General features: G+C 39.9%; 1 long non-coding RNA gene across 2 annotated transcripts in view; it reads left to right on the top strand.

Moving 5' to 3' along the window:
* LOC126913361 (uncharacterized) overlaps positions 1-25293 on the top strand; it is a 109899-nt gene that overhangs the window by 82449 nt on the left and 2157 nt on the right. For both annotated transcript variants that reach the window (XR_007708517.1, XR_007708518.1), the window contains exon 2: positions 14578-14728. This is a non-coding gene — a long non-coding RNA (uncharacterized LOC126913361). The remainder of the gene's footprint in view (positions 1-14577; positions 14729-25293) is intronic.

A 25293-nucleotide genomic window follows, 5' to 3' on the forward strand; every position in this document is an offset into this window, starting at 1 on the left:
ATGCGATATATTTACGCAGGAGAAAAATGGAGTTAAATAACATGAAGGAAGTAGCACGACATGAGAACAATCTGGGAATTCAAAGTCAGCAGTGATACTGCTTGTGTCATGAAACGCAGAAGTACAAGCTGAAGACATGAAATTATATCTCGATTGCCTATGAAGAAAAACATTGAGTTAAAGGCAAGGCAACAGTAAACGAAGTCTGCAATTTCAGTTATAATTGACTTCCCCAGCTCTTGCGCAGTGCTTGGTATCAGATTATAACACAGTAGTATCTTTGTTTAAATCAGGGGAAAAATAATCAGAATGAAATATACAAGTAATATAATCCTACTTTCAGCAGGTCAGAAGTGAAAATAAATGTGGTGATTCTGTTTCTGCTGTAGCCCGAGGTGGACATTTGCCCAAGTGACAGCACACAAAATACATTCTAGCACAAACCTCCCATTGACTTCAATGGGGTTCTGCTTTAACCCAGGCACAGCAAGTGCTATATCCTAGCAGAAGCACAAACTCCCACCATGGGAGGGTCTTTACTACAGTGCACTGCTGAGATCTTGTTCTAAGACAGGAGTTATTAGGAATGTTACCTTGTTTCCCTTTGCCTTTGTTTTTCTCACTGGCACAGTCCAATAAGGTGATGCAAATACTAAGTTCCACATGGGGCAAACGATGAGTGAAGCACAAGAAGAATTGTACAGAGATATGAAATTTTGGTTACAGATTGAAAAGGGTACCTTTAGCTTGTCATAGTGTACTTTAATAATGGTAGATGGCTCGTTGGTACAGTTTATCTAAAATATTATGAAAATTCTACATTTATCTTTCCAGAAAGTATTCCCAAGTAAAACAAAGTAAAACTTAAAATGTTTTGCCCATGTATCACTAAGGGTCACTTCAATTATATCTCAGCCCTTTTTTTTTTTTTTTTTTTTCTTTTTTGAGACTCATCTGGATTATTTTGACCACTTACCCATGTCTGGTGGCTCATAAGACAATTGCTCTTTCACCAGTAATTGCTCACTCTGGGGCCAGCTTTACTGTGCTTTCCTTTGTTAACAACAAAAAAAAAAAATGTAAGGTTCGTTCTCCAGCTTTTGCACTAGAATACGAATGAAAATGTTTCTGCAAGATGCAGACTTTGCAGCTCTGGGGCATGGCCTGCTTAGCTGTGAGAACCGAGGAGCTTTCAGAGCAGCGAGGTGCTGCTGCTAGCACTAAGGCTGCTTTGTGCCTGCTCCAGCGGTGGGACGGCAGCTCCTGGTCTCTTGGTGCCTGTTCCAGAGCTGGCGGCAGCTTCCAGCTTCTCAGCAAAGGGGCTTGGGGAGCATGGCCTGGGTGGTAATTCTAGATGAGGCTTGGGCCGGGATGATGAAGCAAGGCATAAATTAGACAAGTTCAATGGAGGTGGTATTTAATATACATAATACTGGGAGGGCTTACAGCCAGGGCTACTCCTCTGTCCTGGTTGCAGAGCAGAATAATGGAAAATCTGATCTTTTAATCTTCCTGCAAATATTTTAACTCCTTTTAAAGTCCTTCTCCCTCCAGTGCTGCTGAGTATGTGAGTGCTCATAGATCCCACAGTGGCTGTGGAGCCTCTTCTTGTCCCATCCGCCAGCAGAGAAATATTACCCGGCAGCAAATAGACTGCCCTGTCCAACTTTTACTCAGGAGTATGAAAGCAGCTTGCCAGGGAACACTCTGATCTACACACACTGACTTTTTGAAAAGCTGGAAGAGTCTAAGAGGACTGTAAAAGAGGCTAAGGTCATGCAAATGTTTTAAAATGGTAAACATGATGACTAATAGGCATTCAGCCTATTAATCTGAATAGAGCCATCATGCATGTCTTGGAAGCTTAATATTGGAGGCAAGCAGTAAATAATGAAATGATGGTGGTAGAGCATTCCTCCCTGCACACTTCCAGTCTTTTCAAGCAAACCTGATCTTAGTTTTTTGGGTGAAATGGCAAGTTCCATTGATAAAGCAACATGTACACACTAAATGGACTAAAATCAGCAAACAGCCAATAATAAGTAACTGGCAACTGAAAGCCACCTTCCCCTATTGAGGTCCAGCAGACACCAACCCTCCTGTTCCATAGCTGAGGGTGGCAGGGACACAGCACCCAGACAAGCAGAGCAGAGCAGGTCCAGGAGCAGCAACCACTGCCAGCCAGAAGTCTGTGGATCCCAGACAAGTCCATAGGGCTGAGGCAGGGCTGAGGTCGAGCTGGGAACTCCGGTCAGCAATGCCAGGTCAGCACTGGTGTGGTACAAGGCAGGACTAGGTGTACCAAAGATGGCAAAAGTCTGAGCTTAAATGCAGCATCAGAGCATTTAGTGTTAGTGAAAGTGTTAGCAGGGATATTGGGTCAGTTCTTGATGTATATTATGAAGCTAGGAAAAGGTTTTTAAAAAAAAAGTATTCAAAGAAAACAAGTCAGGAAAACATGCCTTAATCTCTTAAGGTTATCCAAGAGTTAAAAGGTGACAATCAAAGTCTGCAGGTATCTACATAAGGAAGAGAGATTTCTGATAACAAATGGCTATTTAGTCGAACAGAAAAAGGCACAGTAAGATCCAATGGTTGGAAGCTGCAGTACTTTCTCCAGCATGGGCCATTAATCATTGGAACAACCTACCGCAGGATGTGGTAGATCATTTGAAGTCTTTAAATCAAGGCTGCATCTTTCCAAAAGAGATTCCCTCCCTCAGACAGAATCTGCATCTGATGCAGAAAGTGCTACTTGGGGTTTGCACCCTGAATTACTCAGGACTGATATGAAAGTCCTTACAATGTATTAAATTAAAGAAAGAGAGCGGAAAAAAAAAAAAGAAAAAAAAAAACACTGTGTAGAAAAAGAGTGAAGATAAATAAGTGGGTGTTATAGGGCAGCGTAACTGATTCTCATGCCTTGTCACTAAAGTTCACACAGCTACTTACAAGGGCCAATTATGGAAAAGAAGCAGATTGGGGAAAGGAAAAAGGTATTCTTTCTAAAAGACATGCCTTCTATCCTTTAAACATAGTGTGATAAAGGCGTGCTTTTAGCTCGAAGTTCATCTGGTGAAGTTCTGGCTGAGCACAGTGATGGGCTCACCAGTTGTTATTTACAAAGCACGGACTCCTGGGCATGGTTAAAAAGTACCAGTTGGTGCTCTTTCAGTTAAATCCCATTCCTTTCAGGCCAATTTAATCATGCCTGAAAGAGATCTGTAAAACAGAAGCACTTTGAGTTTCCTACAGAGAAAAAAAGAAGACACCAGCCCGTGGGAGAGAATACAGCTCTTATGTCAGAAAGAGCAAATGCATAGGGTGCAATTCCACGGCTACACTTCTGAGTTCAGACCGCCTGAGTTTATGGCCAGAACTGCCATGGGGAGGGGCAGGAGTATATAAGGATGTACGCCACTATTTATAGTAACAGCACTAAGCGTTTATATAATTCTAGTGCTCTGCTCTGATGGGGCTTCCTTTGTGCTGAGACCTGCACAAACACATGAGAAAAGGAGGGAAGAAGACAATCTGTGCCCTGGAGGAGCTCTCTAGCCCCACACCTCTAGCAGTCTGCACAGAAAACCTGAGCTGCTCTTTTGGGGCTGCTGCCCAGACAGAACAAGGACTCTAGTTCCCTACCTGCTTTGAGCTGCATGAAAAATTGTTCTCTCAGATTTGATGTAGACGTTTTGCCTCTGATGTGCAAACAGCTGCTGGATGAAAGTGTCCGTTCCGAGCTCACTGAGCTTTTCATGATCAGAGGGTAACAGTAAAGATCTGGATTCAGAGATTATTCTGGCTCTGCTCCATCTGTCCCTTGGGATCCGATAGTTATGTCCCTAACCCTTCTGTGACCCAAGCATAAGTAATACGTGTAGGATGGCTCAAGATAGTGTATGAGGAAATGAAAACGCATAGTGATATACCTACTAATTTGTTATCTGCATGCCAGGACACATGAATGAGGCAGTGCGTATGCAGGCTGCGTGTGTGTGCTGGACATGTGTGTGCTGGACGTGTGAGTGTGTGCAGGCTGCATGTGTGTGTGCGCATATACATGCTGCACATGTGCATGCTGTACGTGTACACCACCACCACCACTGAAAGATGACAGATTAATTAAAATTGGAAGCTCTGTGGAGTAGGTGTTTTGTGCCTGTATTGTTCCTGGTACAGGAATGGGAGTACAAGCCCAGGTCAGGGCTCTGAGTGCTGCTACAGCACAACAATAATACTCAGTCACAACAGTTCAGCAGAGTTCCTACTGTTGAGTCCTTCAGCTCATTTCACATATTTTGCCATTTACATTGTCAAATCACTTCTCCTCTTTCCATAAGCTTATAAAAACAAACAATTAGCTAAGAAAATATCTAGGGCTTTTCTCCCCCCACAAGCCCATTTTAGTCTTCCTCTTTCTAAAGCCTGCTGTTGGGCTGAGCAATATTATCCCCCCTGGGGTCTGCGTCTCACCAGTGATGGCAGCCAGATGAGGCCATCCCAGGACCATCCCCGCAGAGGCCGAACATCCCTCCGAATTACCCCACCAGTGCTGCTGACTGGAGCAGCCAGTGTGTGGGCGGGAGGCTCAGCTGCTGTTCAGCAGTCACAGCACCGGTAGCCCCGTCTGTCAGTCATCACGGCCCAGATCCCACACTGAAACCTCCACAGGCTTCACATCAAGCCTTCAGCACTGTTATACTTCAGGAATGCGTGTGCATGTGTGTGGTTTCTGGGTGTATGTTTTAATTTTGTTTTGTTTTGGAAATACCAAGCATGTCCTTTGAGACCATTAGAAATGAGTTTTATACAGACATGGTAAAAGACCACTGTAGGCAAGGATAATAAAATATGAAATTATTATGAGAGACAAAACAACTGGTTTAAAAGAGGAAGTGCTGAGTTTTTCAAGCTCAGCAAGTGTGATTATTTTTCTCTTTCATTTTCTGTGTGCCTGTGAGTGTACAGAGTCCTAATTTGAGAACTGGAAAAAAAATGGGTTTGTTTATGAGCAAGCATTATAAACTCATCTATCAGACTCATCAGTACATGGGGCAAATCATAAATTACCATCTCAGTGTTGGCTTTAAGGGAACAATGGCAGTTACCCCATGTGAGGATGTGCCCCTTATTTCTGAATCAAGGAAGCTAAGAGTTTTGCTTCTGGCAAGGACAACTCTAAAAGGAATCATTCCTAATGCAATCTGTCCTTGAAATAAAGCTCCCTCTCATCTGCATTCCCTGTCTCATCTGATATGGTCTTCAAATATACAATTTTCAGTGTTTTCATATGACACTGTTGGGATGGGAAAAAATATTTACAACATGATTCCTAACAGAATCTGCATGAAGTCATCACACGTTTGAGTTCCTGCTAGACATAAATCCATTATCTTGCAAACTGTGTTGCTCACATGGCATTCCTACTAAGCAGCTGCAGATGATAAGAGCTACTCTGCATAATTTGCTTTGAAGTATCTTTGAGACAGGATTAACCAGATGATGTGCTCTTTTTTTCTGTCTTTCCCTCTTTCTCTCTCGTTGTTGTTGTCGGCAGCAGCATGCTCCTACAGAAAGGTTTGTGGATTGCAGATACCCATGTGGTATATGTGCTCCTTGTGAACAGATTGTCTGTATCTTACTGTAAATGTGTTAATGTTTGCACTGCTAGAAATAATGGGCATTTCTCCCACACACAGAGAAATCTGAAACTGCTGAAATCAGCCAGGAAGAAACCACTGCAATTAGCCAGTATGAGTACTTGACAATACCTCCGATTTACCAACACATGATTCTTCTATTTATCTTTCCATCAGCTTTCTTTCAAGTTCAAATATCATTGTTTTTCAATCATGCTTTTGATTGAACCACAATTTCATTAGCAAGAACACTTTGGCATTACTTGAAAATTAGAATAATTTATATTTGCATTGGCTGACAACATCTATCTTCCAAGAGACTGAATTGTTTTGTAGCTTCTTCCAAGGGATAGTTTTGTTGAGTGGAGAACCACATCTTTGCCCATTCGTTTTCTGCATCACTTGTTATACACAATGCAAAGGAAGTGACTATGAAAACGCAAATGAATATCCTTGTCTGAGTAGTGTTAATATGATAGCATGCTGTACATCTGAATGGCTGAGAAAAATGAAAGGATAACAGTCTGAGCTGTGGAAACATGAGCTGAGAAAGTTGGAATTCAGATTTACTTCTTCTTCCTTCTCAACTCCAGTCCTTGAATAAAAGAAAGAAACATTTATTGGACACAAACTTTAAAAACCTTAAACTCATCAGCTTGTATTTGGCTCTTTGTCTTTTAACGCTCAAATGAAAAACCTCATCAAAATTAGATTAAGATGGTAAACTAAATCAAGGTCAACTTTTTATTAACTTTTGCTTTTACCTCGCCTCTTTTTAAAAGCATTTGCTCTGAAATCTCCCGGCCGCCGCCGCTGGATGTTTAGTGGCAATACTGCAGACTTTTAGGTTTTATGGATTCTACAAGAACAATATAACATGATACTGACAATCATAAACAGATACTAAGTTGTTTCAGTTTGGAAACAATTGCAGCCATATAACCATTGGTGGGCTCTTTTATATGAACTTTTATTTTTCTCTGTACAATGACTAACATGGGAACTATCCCCTATCCAATAGAACAGCTTGTATTTGCTCAGGAAATGGTTAAGTTACAGCAGGTCACCCCTGGTACTTCATGGAAATGCTTTGATTTGTCTTCCATACAAAAACAGTTAGAGTCATTTATTTTACTAACTCCCCTCAGAGCAGAACCTCAATACTATCTTAAAAAAATTAACTTCACACATGACTTTGTCAAGAAGCTTATTTCCATCTCAAGAAAGTTCAAATTTCACAAAATCTGGACACTGTGTAGTTAAGAGGACAGACTTTGGAAATGTTATTTCCCTTCTTTTTGCTGCCCATACTACCAATTCAGCTGTGGACTTTTCAGGTGATGTTTATGCAGCACTTCCTAAGCATATAGAAATGTCTGGACTTGACCAGGTCTATGCAGCTTGGCCATTACCAAGAGGGCTCTGGGCAAAATCGTGGTCATGCCTCCAGACTGCATTCTGGCTAGTTCAAAGACTAATCTCATGGATGTGTCCACAGCAGTCATACTTTCTGAAAGCTTCTGACAATTTAAAAAATATTTGGCATATCTGAAAATAGGGAACAATTCTGGACTAATTACTTTCAAAATGGAGGAAACATAGCTGCAGTCCCCCCCAAAAAAGATTGGAAAGGTGGCTTAAAGATACAAATAGATGTAGACGAACAGCATCAGTTTGGGATATATCCTATGCCCCCATCCCCTGAAGAGGCATTTTTTACTATTAAATTTGAATATGTCGTGTAAGGAAAAACAAAGCAAAACAAAACCCCTGCTCCTCACAACTGTACCTCCTGTTGTTTAATTATTGTAGTTTAGTGGTGATAAGTCTAGTTCATCTTGTGCATCCAGATTGGTTGAGAATGCTATCTGGACTTGAAATAGAGAAAAAATAAAAGATTTCTCTTTGTTACAATTTCAAAGCACTTCACATTCACCACAAACCGCCTGCAAACAGTAAAGCTCAGAATACCAGCCTGTATCAAGTCATTAACCTTTTAGGACTCAATCAAAGCAGTGTTGTGTGACACTTTATTAATGAATGCTTTAATGTGGTATATAAAAGCTAACAAACATGGAAACTGGCAATGAATCATCAAATTTAATATTCCATCAAACATTTCATTTTGAAGAATGACACTTCTTAAAAATAGTCCAATGGCATACAAGTTCAGAGGAGTGCCTTTAATGAAATTCATCCCCCTCTTTTTAGGACTTTTCAAAATTGTGTTTAGATGCCCAACAAAAGCAAGAAAAGTACATTAAAAATTGAAGCAGTTATGTGACCTTCTAAATAACATTTGAACATATTTTATGGAATCTGTTGTGAAGAGTGAAGGAAGTTGTCCTTATAAATACACTTGCAGTTTAGGTCACACATTGTCTGCAGTCATTGCTAGGAGGCAAAAGCCCTGTTGTAAAACAGCTGGGCTTCTTGGCTTGGGGCAAAGGCAAATTCCACAGCCAGAAACCTAATTAGACACTTTTGGAATTCACGGCACCCTTTCACGATATGACCTTTTCCTTTCTGTCTTCCCCTCTCTTCTCTCCAGCTCCCCCCCATATGTCCTCCTCCCCCCACCCTCCCACCCCCTGTGAACATTTGATCCTCTCCTTACTAAATATGTTGCTTTTTTACATAAATACTGTCTGCTGGCCAAATCCAACTCTGCTGGTTATTAGAGCAACTTGGAAGTCATTGAATTGATGTAATGACTAAATTTGTCCCTGTGATCCATTTAGCTTCTGAGTGACTCAAAGCTTATCCAGTCTCCTAAAAACTTCCAAAAATATGTGCTGCAGAGCAGTGTGTCAAAGGAATGGTTTAATCCGTGCTGGAAAATTTCGGGAGTCCCCAAAGAATTCTCATCTTGCCCAGGAAAATATTCTGACACTAAAAAACAAACAAACAAACAAAAAAAAAAAAACGCAGAAGCATGTTCTAAACATGACTCATTGCCAGGGTACTTACCTGAATGGGGAAAGCCCAGGTTCAAATTCCTGGCAGGACTTGAACCTGGGTCTCCCAGGTCACAGGTAGGTACATCAACTCCCGGCTGCATACTGGATTTTTTTTTTTTTTTGCCTTTTTTTTTTTTTTTTTTTGGTGGGGGGTGGTGATGGTGACAGTGGTGGTATTGAAGTAGCAATTCTGTTCCAAAACTTACGTTTCTCATTGAAACATTTTGCATATCTGCCAAATATTTTTCAGATCATCAGATAGGTATTTTTCAATAAACAGTATTGCTACAAATTTGCTAACCACCTATCCTCAAACATATTCAAAGCTTTTCTACAAGGATGATAGACTTTAATTTAACTGGTACTTGTATCAAAGAGAAATAGTATTGAAAAGTACCTAGACATAAGGATCTCAGTGTCTTGTAAAATAAATGAATAACTGATAGAAATGAAAGGCTATTAAATGCCACTGAAGACGCATAATTTACAGTGAGACTATTACATATCATTTCCTTGATTTTTTTTTTATAACTTAAGTTGTAATTCTTATACAAACTCATTTCCAGCCAAAGATCATGTTCCCTCACACGGATTTTTCACTTAGCTAAAAATTGCAGGATCCATCCATTAAAAAAAAAATAGCATGATAAATAGGATATTTTAACTGAATTGGGTAATGGAGAACTGCTGTGCCACTCTGGAGAAATGTCTATAACTCACTTATGCCTTCTGGTATTCGTATAACATGTTGACTCATGAATCACAGAGTACCTACCATAAAAAAAAACGTCTCCTTGACAAAAATACATTTTACTCAGCTGAGATTTAGAGTGAAGATTCATGCCTACATTTTTAAAATCACAAATGCTATTGTTACACTTGGGGAGTTGTTTTTGTGTATCTGCGGACTTCAGTAGTACACTTCCTGTTCCAAGTTCCACAAAGCACTAAAGAATTTCTTCTTGTCGTGCTCGAGAAGGATCATTCTCATTTTACAGATGGAAAAGCTGAGGCAGAGGAGCTCATCGAGCTAACCAAAGGAGAAGTGAGGCTCCACTCCTGTTTTCCATGGTTGCCAACACCAGTGGCAGGAAGCTTGCTTTCATTGCAATTACCCAGTAGCGATCCCTCTCCACTGTTACCCCTTTTCAGATCAAATGGGCTTTTTTGGCTTTTGGACCACTCTGCCTGCTTGTTATGGAACTACGTGTTTTTCCCTATTCAGAGGAATTCTAATATATTGTGGTTTTGTGAGGAAAGAAATACGAGGGTCTAGGCAGATTTTACTGAAATAGGTGGAGTACCACGCGATGTCCGTATGCTTTTGTCTCAGCTGGGAATGACAAGCAACAGTAATTGTCACAGTCACTGACAGTAGTAAAGGGAAGAAATTGAACAGGTACAGGGTGTGCAGGGGATGGCCAGAGCTGGGTTTTCCTCCAAGGAAAATGGGAGCTCATCTCTCAAGGCTTGTGGAGCGGAGGGTCAAAATCGGCTGGTACCTGGAAGTGCCAGAGGCGCTGGTAAGAGGAGACCCTGGCAGAGCAAGTCTCAGCATCAACAAAGAAAGAAACAACATCCACAGGGCTCTCTGTGACTGCAGGCAGACACGATATCACCTCTGCTGCTGGGATGAGCAAGGCTTCTGCAGCTGTCCAGCTGCAATGGGTCACGAGTGCTGGCTGCGGGTGCTGTGCGCCCCAGTGCTGCACCTCCAGCCAGGTCTGGTGGGGTGCAGCACCTCCATCATCCTGGGACCCCAAATATCCCTCGTTTCACCTTCCAGAACAAGCATGGATCCATCACACGCTGTTGCCATTTGCACGGGATTAGATATTTAAATCAGAGAAAAATATTGTTCATTATCATTTGCAAGTATCATTTTAATCACAAACTAAACCTCAAAGCAATACTAAGCATGTATGATTGCTACCTGGTCAGCATCATCAAGGTCCTTTGGAAAAACTAATTAGTATGTTACTATATATCTACATACCTCGGAGATAAATGTTGTTTGCATCTCCTTCCCTAATGACAGAGTAGAGATTGTTCAGTAAAGCACCCTACCTCTTAATATGCAGGGTTTGTTATAGGAGCGGCTCAATTCATATTTCCACCAGTTTGATGGTAAGTGAACAGCAGTAGCAATATTAATCTGCAGTAACCTGTCAGTGAACTCTACAGCTAATATGATGTAGTTATGATTTTACCATCAATCAGAACTGAACAGGCCCTGGACAATCCTTACAGCACTGCCTCAAAAAATCTAATTGTGCAAAAGCTTCATCGGTTTCCAACATTTCTTTTTTATCTGTCACAGACTTTTGGCCTACTACACAACCTTTTATTATTGGTCTTATTGCATTAGCTTGTTGGACAAAAAAGAAAAGGCTAAATCTAAGGGTTCCCCTGCATTCCATCATTTGTTACCATGCGGGATCCTATTTGACAGATCCATATTATTTTAGATTTAGATAAATATTATTAGGACATATGGTTTCGTGTGAACTTTTGAACCACTGATTGCCAACATATAAAAAAAGACAAGTAATATTTTCACCTCTACATTTGCATGTTCAAATGTAAAAGAAATATAAAATAAAAAATGGAAGAATTGAGCTGTATCACAGAACTCAATCTTAGATGAAATGTAAAACCACCTTTTTTTTTTTAGTTAATTTTATTCACAGAACAGAAGAGTGGTTGAAAAATGAATTATCAACAACAAATACAAACTTTCACAGAAATTAGAGTTCTATTAGTAATTAAGATAATGACATTTTTCTTTTGGGGCATTTTTAGTACAACCATCTATTATGTAGTTTTGTAGCTTAAATTAGACGTGTGTGTGTAAATATCATAAAAGAAGCACAGACATGCATTCTCAGCGAGAAGCTTTCTTTCAAACACTGGCTGTAAGAGATTACAACTTGCTGTAAGATACATTACAGCCATACATACCATTTCTGGTGAGTTTACTATGCCAGAAGTTCTAGTGTAACTTTTGTGATTTTAAACATATAAAAGCATCAAGGAAGATGAACTATTAACATTATCTGTTTAGTCATTTTAATCTTTTGCATCTTAAATGTAATCAGGCTTTTCAGAACTGAAATTGCTAATCAGCATGTTGGATAAATGTTTCCATTCTAAAATGTGCACATTTAGAGATAACAGCTGGCTGTAAAGAATATATTTATATTTGAGATTTAATGTATCACAAACTTTATATTTGATTTCATTTAGCTTTACTCAGAAACTGAGAATATTTTTGCTAGCATGATCTTTTTTGACAGCAGTTTTACAGCAGCAGAAAAGCACAGAGTAATAAATGAGGTGTGCATACAATGCATTATGTACTCTTTAAAGCAAGCGTGTCCTTTTAATAAAACAAAAATTTTTATGCAGTTTCAAATTATTTCATCTCTTTCTAATGTGAGCCCAATTCATGCAAAGCAGTAAAGATTGTGCATGCCCAGAACACAGACAGTACGTGCTCTTCTGCACTACTGTGATTGTTCATTAATTTAGCAGTCTGTCTAAAAAATTGAGGGAAAATCACTTAAAAAAAAAAAAAAGAACTCTAAAGTCAAAGAAATATTTTGACTATATGAACATCAAATGAATAGCTGAGTTTTAGCCCTCGATCAATCATAATGTAAAGTAATTGTAATCTAATAAAAATAGCCATACAAAATAGGGAAATGGCTGTTGCATCCTGTTAAAAACATGTAGGAATGCAGCTTTGGAACTACTGAGAGAGCCGAGGTTGTGGAAAGACAAAAACAGGATGTTAAATTGTTACGACAATTGGAAGCAACTGATTTTTTTAAGCACCTATCGCCACTCGTGATAATTTGTTAAACTGCCTCTAGGGGGTTCTGTGCGACTGCGATTTTGAGAACACCTACCACCAGGTCAGCAGAGGGAGAGGCACAAAGGGTGTGAGGGGAATTTCCGCTCGTGGAGAAGATGTCCAGCCACGTCCTCATGGCTGCAAATTGGACGGCTACATTAGCCTCAGTTTTCTCTGAAGCAAAAATAGCAAAAGAAAGTGGTTCAGATCTTCAGCCCGCTTTAAAATGTGTACTGTCATTATGTTAATAATAGAAACGTGTTATAATTAATGTAATTACTTTAAACTGCATATATGAATTTTTTAGGCAGCTGTATTCAAAAGCCAACCACAAAATTGTTCATTCCACTTTGTGTTTTTAACAATGATTTAACTTTTTGTTTTGGAAAGCTGTCAGTGAGGAATGCTAGTTTGACTTCATAATTTCATACCCCACTTTTTGCACAAGCTTAGGTCTTTACTGCCCTGTGATATTTCTCCTCTATACTTCACAAATCAACTACAGCAGGTTATACAGGGTTCCTGCTTACTTCAAAAAAAAATCATTAGACTGTTAATAATAGAATGAAAAAAAAATAATGTAAAAGTTGGTGTGGTACAATGCATTGCGCCTGGCCAACCACAAATATAGCAATAGAATTATAAGCTCAGTTGGTTAGAGAAGAATAATGCCACATCCATTAAAATGAGTTCAAAGATTAATAACAGTATAATTAAGAAAAAACCTCAAGCCATTCTTTAATGAATATTTTAACAAGAGTAACAACATTCAGGGATTTTTTTGTAACTAACAACTCTATTAGTCCAGATTTTTCAAACATGAGAACATTTAGTCAGAAATCCCGATTTTCTCCAGAGAAGGTCAGTGAATGAGAAGCTGGATATTACAAGAGTCTGCTAAATCATTCTGGTTTCTTGTGATGCCTGCAAAACAGCTCGCGCACTGCAACAATCCAGTCCTCTCAGCCATCAGTGGCACACGATGGTGGCTCTTAACCAGATGCACTTGTAGTGGAATTGACAGAATTAGAGCATTCAAATAATTCAGATAATGAGATTTTTTTTAACCTTTATCATGCACATGTTTTTTTGGTTGTTGTTATTAAAATTAAAAAAAAAAAAAAAGGAAATAAATGAAGATTCTAGCTGTCACCACTTTTACTATAAATTATAAAACACCTCTAGATATTCAATAGATATTCAATAGTTGAGAGGCCCTATTTCAGCAGAGCACTTGGAGACAGAGTTAATTTTTGGTAATTTTAAGTCAAACCTGGACATTCTGCTGAGTAGGGAGGGATGAATCCAAGGCTGGCTGAACTGGTGTCACAGTCCATAGCTAGGCGTAGGCCTGTGAATGTTTATTTTTGGCCATGGTCCTTCTCATGATGGAGTAACCCCTCTGGGGCTACTGCAAGAGAGCTCGGCCCTCTGCCTCCCAGCACGCTTCCCTTCGCCCCACCTTTGCTTTCCTCCCTCTTTGGCAATCCAGATTGAAATGAAAGTTGGCCAAAATCGAATCAAGTAGCTTGTGGTTTTAGCAGTCTGGGGGACTTTGGGCAAGTTTCGTCCCAGTCTCTGCATGTAGCTAGAGCCAGCCCACACCGCAGGCATGCGGAAACTGGGTGAGGGGTTCGGCAGCCCCTGGCGCGTGGGAAAGGTCTCTGACGGCCTCGCAGAGACAAGGCCCCGCCTTGCCGGGTATTTGTGGCATGGACATTATGACAAGAGTAGAAAAACCACAGCAATGGGCTTTGAGAGGGACTGCAAAACATACAGCAAAATTTGATAGTGTGCAGCTCACAAGAGCGTGTTGCACTTCAGACAGAATATCAGCTGCTCGCTAAGTCACTATACCTGTACATTTCTATTTGGCATTATACTGTGACTGCAATATGAGTTGGAGCAAAACTGTAACCAGCAAGCAGGGAAGCAGAATTTAAAAAATACTCAGTTAGACTGATACATATTAGGTGCATTTTTTTCTCATTTTAAGCATATTTTAAAATAAAATTGTATGTGTTTCAAGACAGTTAAAAAATACCTTTTCTTATACTCAGAAGACCAACTGTACTACAGAGATTACACCAGTAATTGCCTCTTTTATCCCACAAAATAGATATTCATCCAGTGAAAGCAGGTGAGCAGAACAGCATCTTCTCAGCCCTTCCTAACCAAGATGGAGGTCTAAGAAGTCCTGGGTGTTCTAAGCAACCCAAGGGATCCCTTCTGAACTCCCCTTTTCCAAGACGATAGCCATTCTGCGAAGGGTAAGATGTATACTTGACACAAGGACTGTCTCCGAACCAGCCCACAAAAGAGGCGAGTAACATGAGTAGTGAATGTCTCTCTCTTACACTGTGGTCAGTCACAGGAGGCCTCATTCAAAGTACAGTGAGGTTAATGAGACTTTATATGTTTGCTCCAAAGAAATTTGTCTCAGATTCTGTACAACTATGATCAGCTAAGTGGAGAAAGACTAGAAAAATAAGAGAAATCAAAATTCATAAAATTGAAAACAAAATGGGTGAAAATGAATCAAACACATACTTTTCAATATTAAACTATTTATTTCAAGATATTTTCCTTTTTACCATTTATTTCTATTATTAGCCTAAGTTTCAAAGGAAAACATTATTTTGAACATTAAAAAAAAAAAAAGACACACTTTAAAAATTAGAAAAATTTCCCAGTATTTTCTGAATCAAACAGTTCTGAAAGCTTTTTGGTTCCAGTGACTCATTGTTTTTAAGAGAAAACACACCATTGTTTTCTCATGCAGAGCTCTGGACCAGTCTACATGTGACTCCCTATTCCCTTGTGAAATTAAAGGGAGAGGATTGCTGTCTTGTCAGACATTGGATCCATTGCTTAATACTTTCATGAAGTGGGTAGGCAGTTTGGGAGTGTTCATAATCTTCTTTATACATCAAAAAATAATTCATAGCATTGTGTGCGTAATGCAATAAGGAGATTAATGTCAAACTTAAAAGGAGCATTAACAATAAAATAAGATTCATAACCACTGCATGAAAGCACTTGAAACTAGCTGCTCGCCTGGCTATTTTCTGATACATTGACCTTCTGCACAAAGTGAGGGCAGAATTCACAAGCCTGTTCTCCATTCCCATCAGAGCTCAGGGGAACACTTATGACCACAGCTGACCACACAGCCTCTGTGCTTTCATTCTAAGCCAAGAGGCCAATAGTTTCCTTCATAATTGAGCTGAAGGACATTTAAAAATAATTAATAGGATTTGGTGCAACTAGTATTATTTGTTGTGTTGTGTTCATTCTATTTTTTATTGCTTGCTTCCAGAGCTTAAAGACTTTTCTTAGGAAAGGTTGAATACCAATGGTTCTGAAAGTAGTCCCAAGGCAAAGCAGAATATAAATAGCTCCACAAGCACAACAAGCTAAAGGCTCCACTGAGGCGAAAGAACATCAAGTAATTAAAAAACACTGAATGATATAAATAGGGAATAGCCCTTTACAGCTGCAGACCATATATATTAAAAATACTATCAGGAACTGAGTTGTTTTTACCTATGAAACTTACGGAAGTAGCGCACAAACAGGAAGGGTGAAGGTACGGGGGGAACAGTCTGTTCCACGAGCAGAAAGGAACTATCGAGGGTTTCCCTCGAGGAAGGAGCAGGCTTGCCACCCCTTGGAGGAGTGTGTGAGCCACTGCAGACCCACTAGTAGCACCCAGCCTGGCAGTTGGGCTCCACGCTGCTCTTGCCTTTTGTAGTCCCCAGCCAACCTGCTGGAGAGCTGACAGGGGAACCATGTCTAAGTGATGGGCATGGGCTGGACACATGGCCGGGGTCTCCACCACCACCACCTTACATATTTATTCATCTATTAGATCATTACCTACAGCATAACTGTTTGATTTTCACGGGGGCTGGTTTCTCCATACTCTCTGTGATATCCACTGGCAGTGCAAACCCATTCACATGTGCTAGCCCTCTCTGATGGTCCTATATTACCTCGAAGTTCTCACCCATAACACAATTAAATTTAGTAGGCAACCTTCTTCTTGGATGAAGACATTAACAAAAAAAAAAAAAAAAGATTTTTCTATTTCACCCAGATCATTTCACAGACCTCTCCCTGCTGAATTATTTAGGGCTACGATTAACAGATGTAGGACTGCAGTTCATGGGAGAGAGAAAATGAGGACTGGATGTATGCAGGCTCAATTCTTAGCAGCTATCTGACTGCACATTAGAAAGATGTGGTTTTTTTTTCTCTCTTTTTCTGTGGACCCTGCAAACTGGGATTGGCTTTTCCTTTCCACAGGAAGTCCTGACATGCAACCAATGTGCGAGGCCTTCTGAAGTCTCTCGAGCCCCTGAAGGCTGTGTGTATTTTCTTCTAAGTAGGGCCCTACCTGATGTTGCAGCACCATCCATCATGTCAGCAACCAGCACTGCTCTGGGGACATGATTTGTTAGTTAACACAGCCTTTGTTAGCTGGCTCTCCAGTAGCACACACCGATGGAGACCTGCAGCTTTCAGAAAATTTCCAACAATAGATAAAAAAGGGCTTAGTGAAAACCAGGCCAGGTGCAAAATATACACTGATTTGAACCGATCAAAAACTTGGCCAATCATATTCATTATCTAGATTATGTTCTCTACCACAGAAGCTGCACTGGGAGACAGGTTACTTTTTGGATTAAAATCTAGTTTTAATATCCTTTTAAATATATGTAAGGTGCAAGAGCCCTGGGTGGAAACTGGAAGTATATGGACTTTTCTCTGTTGTTTTTTAGCGCTTTATTTATAAATGTAAGAGCAAGCATAGACACAGTGCAAATATTCTAACAACTACCAGTGCACAGGAGTACAAATTGGTATGCTGCATCAGAGAAATAAAGGAGAGGGCTGATAGAATGGGGAGAGTAATTTACTGTGCACTGGTCTCAGCTGCCAGTGATTGCAAAGGGAACTCAGCAGATGTTTTTTTGATAAAGGTTGTTTCTTGCTGCAGCAGCAGCAAAATCCATAGCATTATTCTGTAGGACTTTGCACATCATGATTCTGCCATTTCAGTTTGTCTTAACAGCTGGATGATTAAAAAAAAAAAAAATGTTCCAGTGGATTATTTGAAATTTGTCATGTTGATTTAGTTTCATTACTGTTATTAAATTTTATTCTGGAATGGTTTACATATCGAGAATGCATAATGGGTTTCTGTGTAGCCTGGGATTTATTCCTTGAATGAGGAAAGGACTCTAGTGTGACAAAGTCATAAAGCCTTATTGACTTGATCCTTTGCCATAAACACAGGATTCAAGGAGTTAGGCCGAATATTAAATTGATAGGATGGTTGTATTTTCATCAAGAGAATAACCTCTTCCAAAATAAAACCTCACAGTAAGTCTAGATCTACAGAATTGTTTTAGAATTCTACTATTCCCAGGATAGAATAGGAAAATATTCTCCTAATTAAGTAGGCACTAAGGTTGAAGAGAACCAACATAAATATGCATATTTAATGCACTATCCAGATCCTGAAGCAAAACAAAATAAAATTAAAAACGTAACAAAAATTAAAATTATATTGACATATGGAAGGATTTAAACAAGCAAAAGGATGCTTCTAAACAAAGAAATTCTGAACACGGAAAGGGCTATCAAAATTGAAGCTACACTGAAAGACAAGATGAGCCAACTAAAACCTTATACCCAAACAAATTGAAGTTACAGAGGGTACTCAAATTTGATTTTAGTTCAGCTTTTGGATCTCTTCTTTTCTGATGGGACCACTCACAACTCTAAAAAACCTTTGGAGTTGGATCTAAATTTTGTGGTGTAAGCCAACACTTAAATGTGAGTGACTGCCATTTTGTCACATTCCAATTTGCACGTAGGAGAAAGCTGCCATGTCATATAATGTAAATTATGCAAGATTGTATGTCACCTCAGAGAGATATACTCTTGCTGATTTGTAAATTAAAGACAAACCACAAAAGTTCCTAATTCCTTCATAACATAACTACTCGTGAGTTTCTGCTGAAAGACTGCCATCAAAAGGCAATAAATCTTCAGGAAATAATATCACAATGCTAGCTTTAAAGCACTCATGACTTTTTCCCAACTTTCTCTGGAATATTTCTTCCAAAAGAAAGCAGATGGCAAAATACTCAGTGAGTCAACTTTTGTGTTCAAACACTCCCAGGGGGTTCCATTAATTCGAGTAGTCTCTACAAATGCCCATCTTTGCCCAGCATCACCATGTTTTTTTCCTCAACGTTCTTCACTTTATCAGAAGTATTATTTGAAACCAGCATTGTTATTAAGTGCACTTTGGACGCAGAAACATATCGAGAGAAAATACAAATTAACGCTTGTAGATGAAGTGGATTGACAGATCCAGGGCACGCCCAGGTCCAACCTGGACTGATCTTCTCCCGGTGAGGCCGTTAGATGGGTGGACCATGAACCGACCTTTTTGCTTCTCTGCCAACCTAGCTACGCAAGCAGCAAACCCAGGTCTTCTCTGGAAGCCAAAGACCACCACTGAGCTGGAGTTTCTCAAGAAGCTAAATCACTGTGGAGCATCAGATTTATTTATTTACTGGTGTACCAGGGAAAAACAAACTCCTGAGAAGACAGATTTTCAGAAGAATTCAGTACTGGCGTCATTCTGTCTCTATTGGTGTCAGCAAAATCCACTGAAACAAAATAAATCCAATGATGGACAATTCCAAAAATCTCCCATCCTGTAAACCATGAAGAAGTTCACAACTTCATTAGCGGCATTGCCGCTAACGAACAAAGCCTGGCCGGGTCAAGGACACCGCGGGTGGTGCGGGCGACGTGCGCCTGTCAGCGGGGAGCGCCCTCCCGGCGTGCTGGCAGTGAGGACCTGCCGTTGCCAGGGGTGACAGCACTCGCAGGGGGCCCGGGCCTGTGCGGCCTAGGAGCCAGCGCTCAGCCCAAAGAAGGGAAAAAACATCAGGGACAGAAATGCAGCAGCAGTGGCTGAGCACCAGGGAGAACCCGATGCGAATATAACCGCATTCCTTTCCAGTGCGATGAATAAACATCAGAAAACACAAGGAGCATGTTCCAAGTAACAGAGGGATTTTTCTAAGAACACAGCCAGCTCGCTCAGGTTCAGCAGTGCAAAAGCCAGCAGGGGAGCTGGGGCAAACCCACCACAGCGCACTGGCTTATGGCAGCTTGGTGGCACCTCTGTGCAGACGAGCCAGGCCAGTGTCCTGCTGCACCTCCTGCACCGAGCACCCAGCCTGCCCAAGAGCGAGGGTTGGGCTGCAACATTCCTGCCAGCACCCGCTGGCAACAAGGTTCAACATCCAACCTGGGATGGGAACATCTAACACCTATTTTGAGTGAAGGCAGCCAACAAAACAGCCAACACGTAAATGTAGCTGCTCCATCCTCAGACCACACACATTTGACATTAGTCACCCAAATGCACATTACTTTTCAGGTGCTTTCACTTCTTGAGCTTGCATACTGTGCGGAGACTACTAAGCTAGTCCCAGGTTTAAAAAAAAGGGGGGTTAAATTTTAATAAGCGCACAAAGCTGTTAGCTTGACAGTCCTGTTTTCCATAAAGCTCACATTCATAACAAGCAATAAAGATGGAAGCTTACTGCAATATAACCCACAAGTCTGCCTAAAACATAGATCTGAAGAGATCCCGATTAAAGGTAAAATGTAGTATAGGCTTCATGCCAGATCCATCCCTTGTTTCTTTATAATAAGAGAAAGAGTGCCAACTATGATATAGTTTTATAAGGAAGTCATCTATTTTCTAGTAACATGACTGAAACTGCCCATTCATTACATGTAGGCACTCAAAAGCCAATACTGTTAGTTGACATCACTTTCCTTCTTATCTCTAAGTAAGCCAAGAACACATAACTTTTTCTGATCCTGTTTCTACTTCAACACCAGTATTTACTGCATGCCATATAAAATTAGGCATTCCTCTGCTTGAAAGGATAGAATCAAATGAAAGCCAGAGAACTAGCCTTCTTAATGTGGTACTTTTTGCAATTTTTATCTATTTCTTCCGCAAGATTCCTCTGTAAGACACAAGACTGTAGCAGAACATCATTTGGCTCATTTGGGACTAACATGCTTTGCTTTGAGTCTATTCAGCATAATCACCATAGATTCATAGCACATTGAAATCAATTGCAGACTTTGCATAGACTGTATTGAACTTTAGCTGCATCCCGCAGAGCAAAAAAAGGACAAGATACAGCAGGAAGGAACAATTGTTCTGTCAATTAACTGGTCCACAGTGCACAGCCAGCATATCTGAGGGACTACAGGCAACCATTATAGCATATTCCACAGGAATTTCTGTTCTGAAAGAGTGATCCCTACCTGCACTCAAATTAATTGCTGAAAAAATGTCTGTAATAACAGAAACTTAGCTATTGTTAGAACCTGCCAGCATCTCAAAATCCTGGTCTATCCAGCAATACACCTCAGAATGACAAGTATTAGAAATGTAAAAGCATTGTCAAATCAGATCTCATGTCTTTCTCCTGACAATGCAAAATTATTTCTTCGTGCTTGTGTATGCTTTATTTTTGAAATATACTTAATTTCAGTGTTAAAGTAGCTTGGGTAAACAGAACAAGGAAGAGATTCATTTTAATGATACCTCTCTACAGATCTGATTCATGCCACACAGTTGATTTGCCTCACTTCCATCCTTTTGTTTGCCCATCTTTAATAATAGAGATAGTAATATCTGTCTATTCCCCAAGACAGTTATGCTGATTACTTATCACTTGCCAAAATCTTTCAAATGAAAGAAACGTCACAGAGGCTATACAAGACATAATTTGGCCTTTCACTGCATTTCTTGCTTCCTTTTTCTGTTGAGAGCCAAGACTCGTTTCTGATACCTATCATGTTCTGCTCCTTCTCTCATCAATTATTTGAAGAAGTTACTGCCATCCAAGGTTATGTTTCTAATGATTTTTTAGTTGTGTAATTTAAAAAGTGTAAAATCACTCAATTTCATCTTATTCTGGAGATCACTAACTGTAATTATACATGGAAATGATGAAATGGAGGAAAACCAGATATACTCTCATCCACTTTCAAGGTCTAGCATAAGAAATTCAGGTCAGATATGCTTATTTCAAACAATTTAAGTACGCCAGTGTTTCAGGACAATAGGACTGGCATCCAGTTACAGTGCAAATGTTTGTTTACAAAGATTTCATTTTCCTTGCATATATTGTGGAACTATATTAAAAAGAAATGTTTCTCTTCTGACTCTTTGGCCAATCAAGAGTTGCAAGTAAATGTAAACACAACTAAAAAAAGAATCCTCAACACAAACGACACCCTTTCCCAGAAGCTTCAAACCCCCCAAACCAACTGAAAAAACATGCTGCAAAAGTTTTTTGTTAGCCAAAGAGTTCATGGATATTGCTCTTGACTCTTTTAAGGGCTTTTGTAAGTATTCTTTGATTCTTTGAAGGAAAAAAAAAAAACCTACTGAGAACAGATCCTTTCACATGAGAGGAATAAATGAAATGGCTCTGACACCAAGTTCCTTTTCAGATATTTCCTCAGTGCCAAAAACAAAGATGAAATGGTTGGAGCACTGAGGGAGGATGGGACGAGAATCCTGTGAAAGAAACTGCAACTGATAAAGGACAAATGAGGGAAATGTGAACAAAGACACGCACCCAAAAAATGGACAACCTGCATCTGTAGGACTTACAAGACTTAGCTAAACTCATCTATGTTCACCATGCATCAGCCAAAGAATTGAAAAAGTTAGAGCAGAGGGAAAGGTCAACATTACCAACTTCAACAACAGGAAGGGTATTGCACCCAGACACTCTCGTAAATAAAATTTCTGTTCCTAAGAGTCACTGCTTCAGGGAGTTTTGGCTGTAGAGTCTTTATTGAGGACAGGGAACTACAGCAAATGTGTATCAGTTTTAATAAAAGTATGATGTTGTATCTCGCAGGATCTTAGCTGAAAAAGTAATTCACATTGTCTTGGTCATTTCCATGTGGCTTTCAAGTTGTTGAAGTAATGAAATTACAGGAAATAAGCTGCAATGTAGTGAGGTGGTGGGAAGTCTCCTGGCTACCATGTGGATGACTGCTAGGAACAGTCTGTGTCTGACTTCTTTATTAATGATCTGGAAAAGGGAGTGCACAGCACTTTGATGAAGCTCACAGATACGAGTATGAAAGACAGAAAGATCAGTGTACAAAGAAAATAATACAGAATTTCCTAGAGCAGATAGAACCATGGAAAGAAAATAACTAAATGAGACTCAGCTTTGAAAAAGTGCAGGCTAGGAGGGCATCTGAGAGGGAATAACAGGAAGGAGAAATCTGGGATGCAATAATGATGAAAGAGATCTAAGTGAGATAGCACATGCTAAATGACATGAATTGGCAACATGATATGGTGTGAAAAGGCCAGTACAATATTGAAGAGAGCAAACAGTATCACATAACTGAGAAAGGAAGAAATAGCCACTTTTACTATGGGTGCTAGTGCAGCTCCATCTGGAATATTATATGCATTTCTGGATATTGACAAATTAGAGAGTTCAGAGAAGAGCACCCAACATGATCCAAAGACTAGGAGGATTGATTTATGAGGAGAGATTAGAAGAGTTAAATATATAAATTGCTCGGCTAAGAAATGATTAATGGGGGACACGATAACAGCCTACAAATATTTGAAGAAGACCACCAGTGAAGGAAAGGCATTTTTCAGCAGGATTCACAGAGAACAGCTAAGAGTCAGGAGGTGTGACTGAGAAGCCAAAGCATTCACTGAGGATCAAGAAATGCTTCCCAAACAAGAATTATGATAATCTGTAGAATAATTTCGCCAGTGGAGGGACGGGGATCTTTTACTTGTGGCTTTTAAATGCAGAATTGAAAAATCCTTCAGGAAACACACACACTACAGTCTGAGTGCCCACAACTGCAGAGGTCTGGACCCAGTGAAAGTCCACTTTCTCCACAGAGATGAATTGGGCATAGGAGAAATGACTGTATTTGTAAAGACGCTACATTCTTATTTGTGTTTCTCCCTGTGCTGTTTGCTATTGTGGCATTCAGCAAACTGAAATAAACAATAGCTGCTGCTATAGCAGTACTTTTATTATTTGATGGTTGTGGTGAAATTCTCAGCACCTGTCTTACACTTGTGTGAAGATAACAAATCAGCAGTCTGATATCCACAGAGCACTTCCTGTGACTCAGTTGGCTTTCCTGATGAGATATAGTCAAGATAAATATTATATGCCAGTGCACCTTCCTTCTTTTTAAGGTGAAAAAAAAATAATAATAACTGTATAGCAAAGCCTGACTACTCTGGTTATGTCAGGAAGCTCAAGGCTGGCTAACTCCAGAGAACTGATACAAGCATGGCAAGGCGTAGAGCTGGCAGGTAACTGAAATCCTCCTTCTTCCAGTCACAGGGTGTTATCTAGGGAGACACAACACCACAGTATGTGTCATGCAACAGCAACAAAAGTTTAAATCTTGCCGCTCCCTTAGCTAGATATATCTCACAAAGTTAGATTAATTGTGAGTCTTTCATCTTCTGCCATCTCTGAAAGGCCTTATCTTTATCTCTGCTTTCAGAGGTCCATAAATTTCTTCGTGTTCAAAGGCTCCATCCCTTCCCCCAATCCCTCTCTAGTTCAGACATCCTCAAACTCCAGCATGACTGTCAAGTCTCTCTATTTAATCCCCTTAGATTATCTCCCCCTTTGTACTTCCTTCCATGCCTTTCACCAGTTTCCTTCCAACACTTCACCTGGTCATTTCATCCTCCCTGAACCCTTCTCCTGGCAACTTCCCTGCTACCAAAAATGTTCCCATCATGGGCATCAACACCACTGCTTTCATTTTTTCTGCTACATCTTCTGACCTTGCTGGTCACCTGCCTGTGTGCTGCTCAGCTTGGAATACACCTCGTTTCTGGAAACCCCAGCTGCCACCAGGCTAACCGCAAATGGTTTAAGCAGGGGGTTTCTGAACCACCCCAGTACTAACCTAAAAGGTTCTCATGCATGTAAGTTTTAAAAAGATTAAATTTGTTTGGATGCCTATACTTTTTCTGTGGATGTCTTCCCCACCTCTCCAGAGGCAAGATTATTTGTAAATTCTTGGCAATGGTTATGATTAAAGCCTTCGTGGGAAAAGCTAGGGTGAAATACATTCAGTTTTGACGCTTGCTTTCTGCCAAGTAAAGGGATTTAAATCACTAAACGAAAATGGATTTAGCTTATAACTAGGCAGCTATTTTTTCAGTGTTGTTTTTATTCATATTCTTTTACGTCAGATATGACTGATTCAGGTGAATCAGTCTCCGTACACTAGGTTACCATAATTAGGCACTATACCCATTTCAAAATTAGTTCCAGCTAGTTAGCTTCACTGCAAGACAATTCATGCTGCCAATTGAGAATTCAACCTAGTTTGATGATGGATTCATATAAACAGCAAAATCCATTATTTATACACCGTAGGAAAATAAACTCTCTGGCTGGCCGGGGATATGAAGCATGTGAAGGGTTTTCATTTTAGATGGTTGGAAATTTTAAACTCAAGCAGCTTTTAATCAACATACCATTGAAAACAAATTTCAGCAAACGCATTTCTTATTCAGCAGCAGTACAATGTAACTGAAAATAGAAGCTCCGAAAGCTTTATGGTCTATTACTCAACATGTGCTTATAATAAATTAGATGTAAATAGCAGTTATTGTGTAACAAGAAAAGCAAGAAAAGACGACCAATTTCAATAAGCTGGCAGGACTGAGAAGAGGACCATTTCT

The sequence above is a fragment of the Cygnus atratus genome, chromosome 6, assembly GCF_013377495.2.
Source record: "Cygnus atratus isolate AKBS03 ecotype Queensland, Australia chromosome 6, CAtr_DNAZoo_HiC_assembly, whole genome shotgun sequence".
NCBI lineage: Eukaryota > Metazoa > Chordata > Aves > Anseriformes > Anatidae > Cygnus > Cygnus atratus.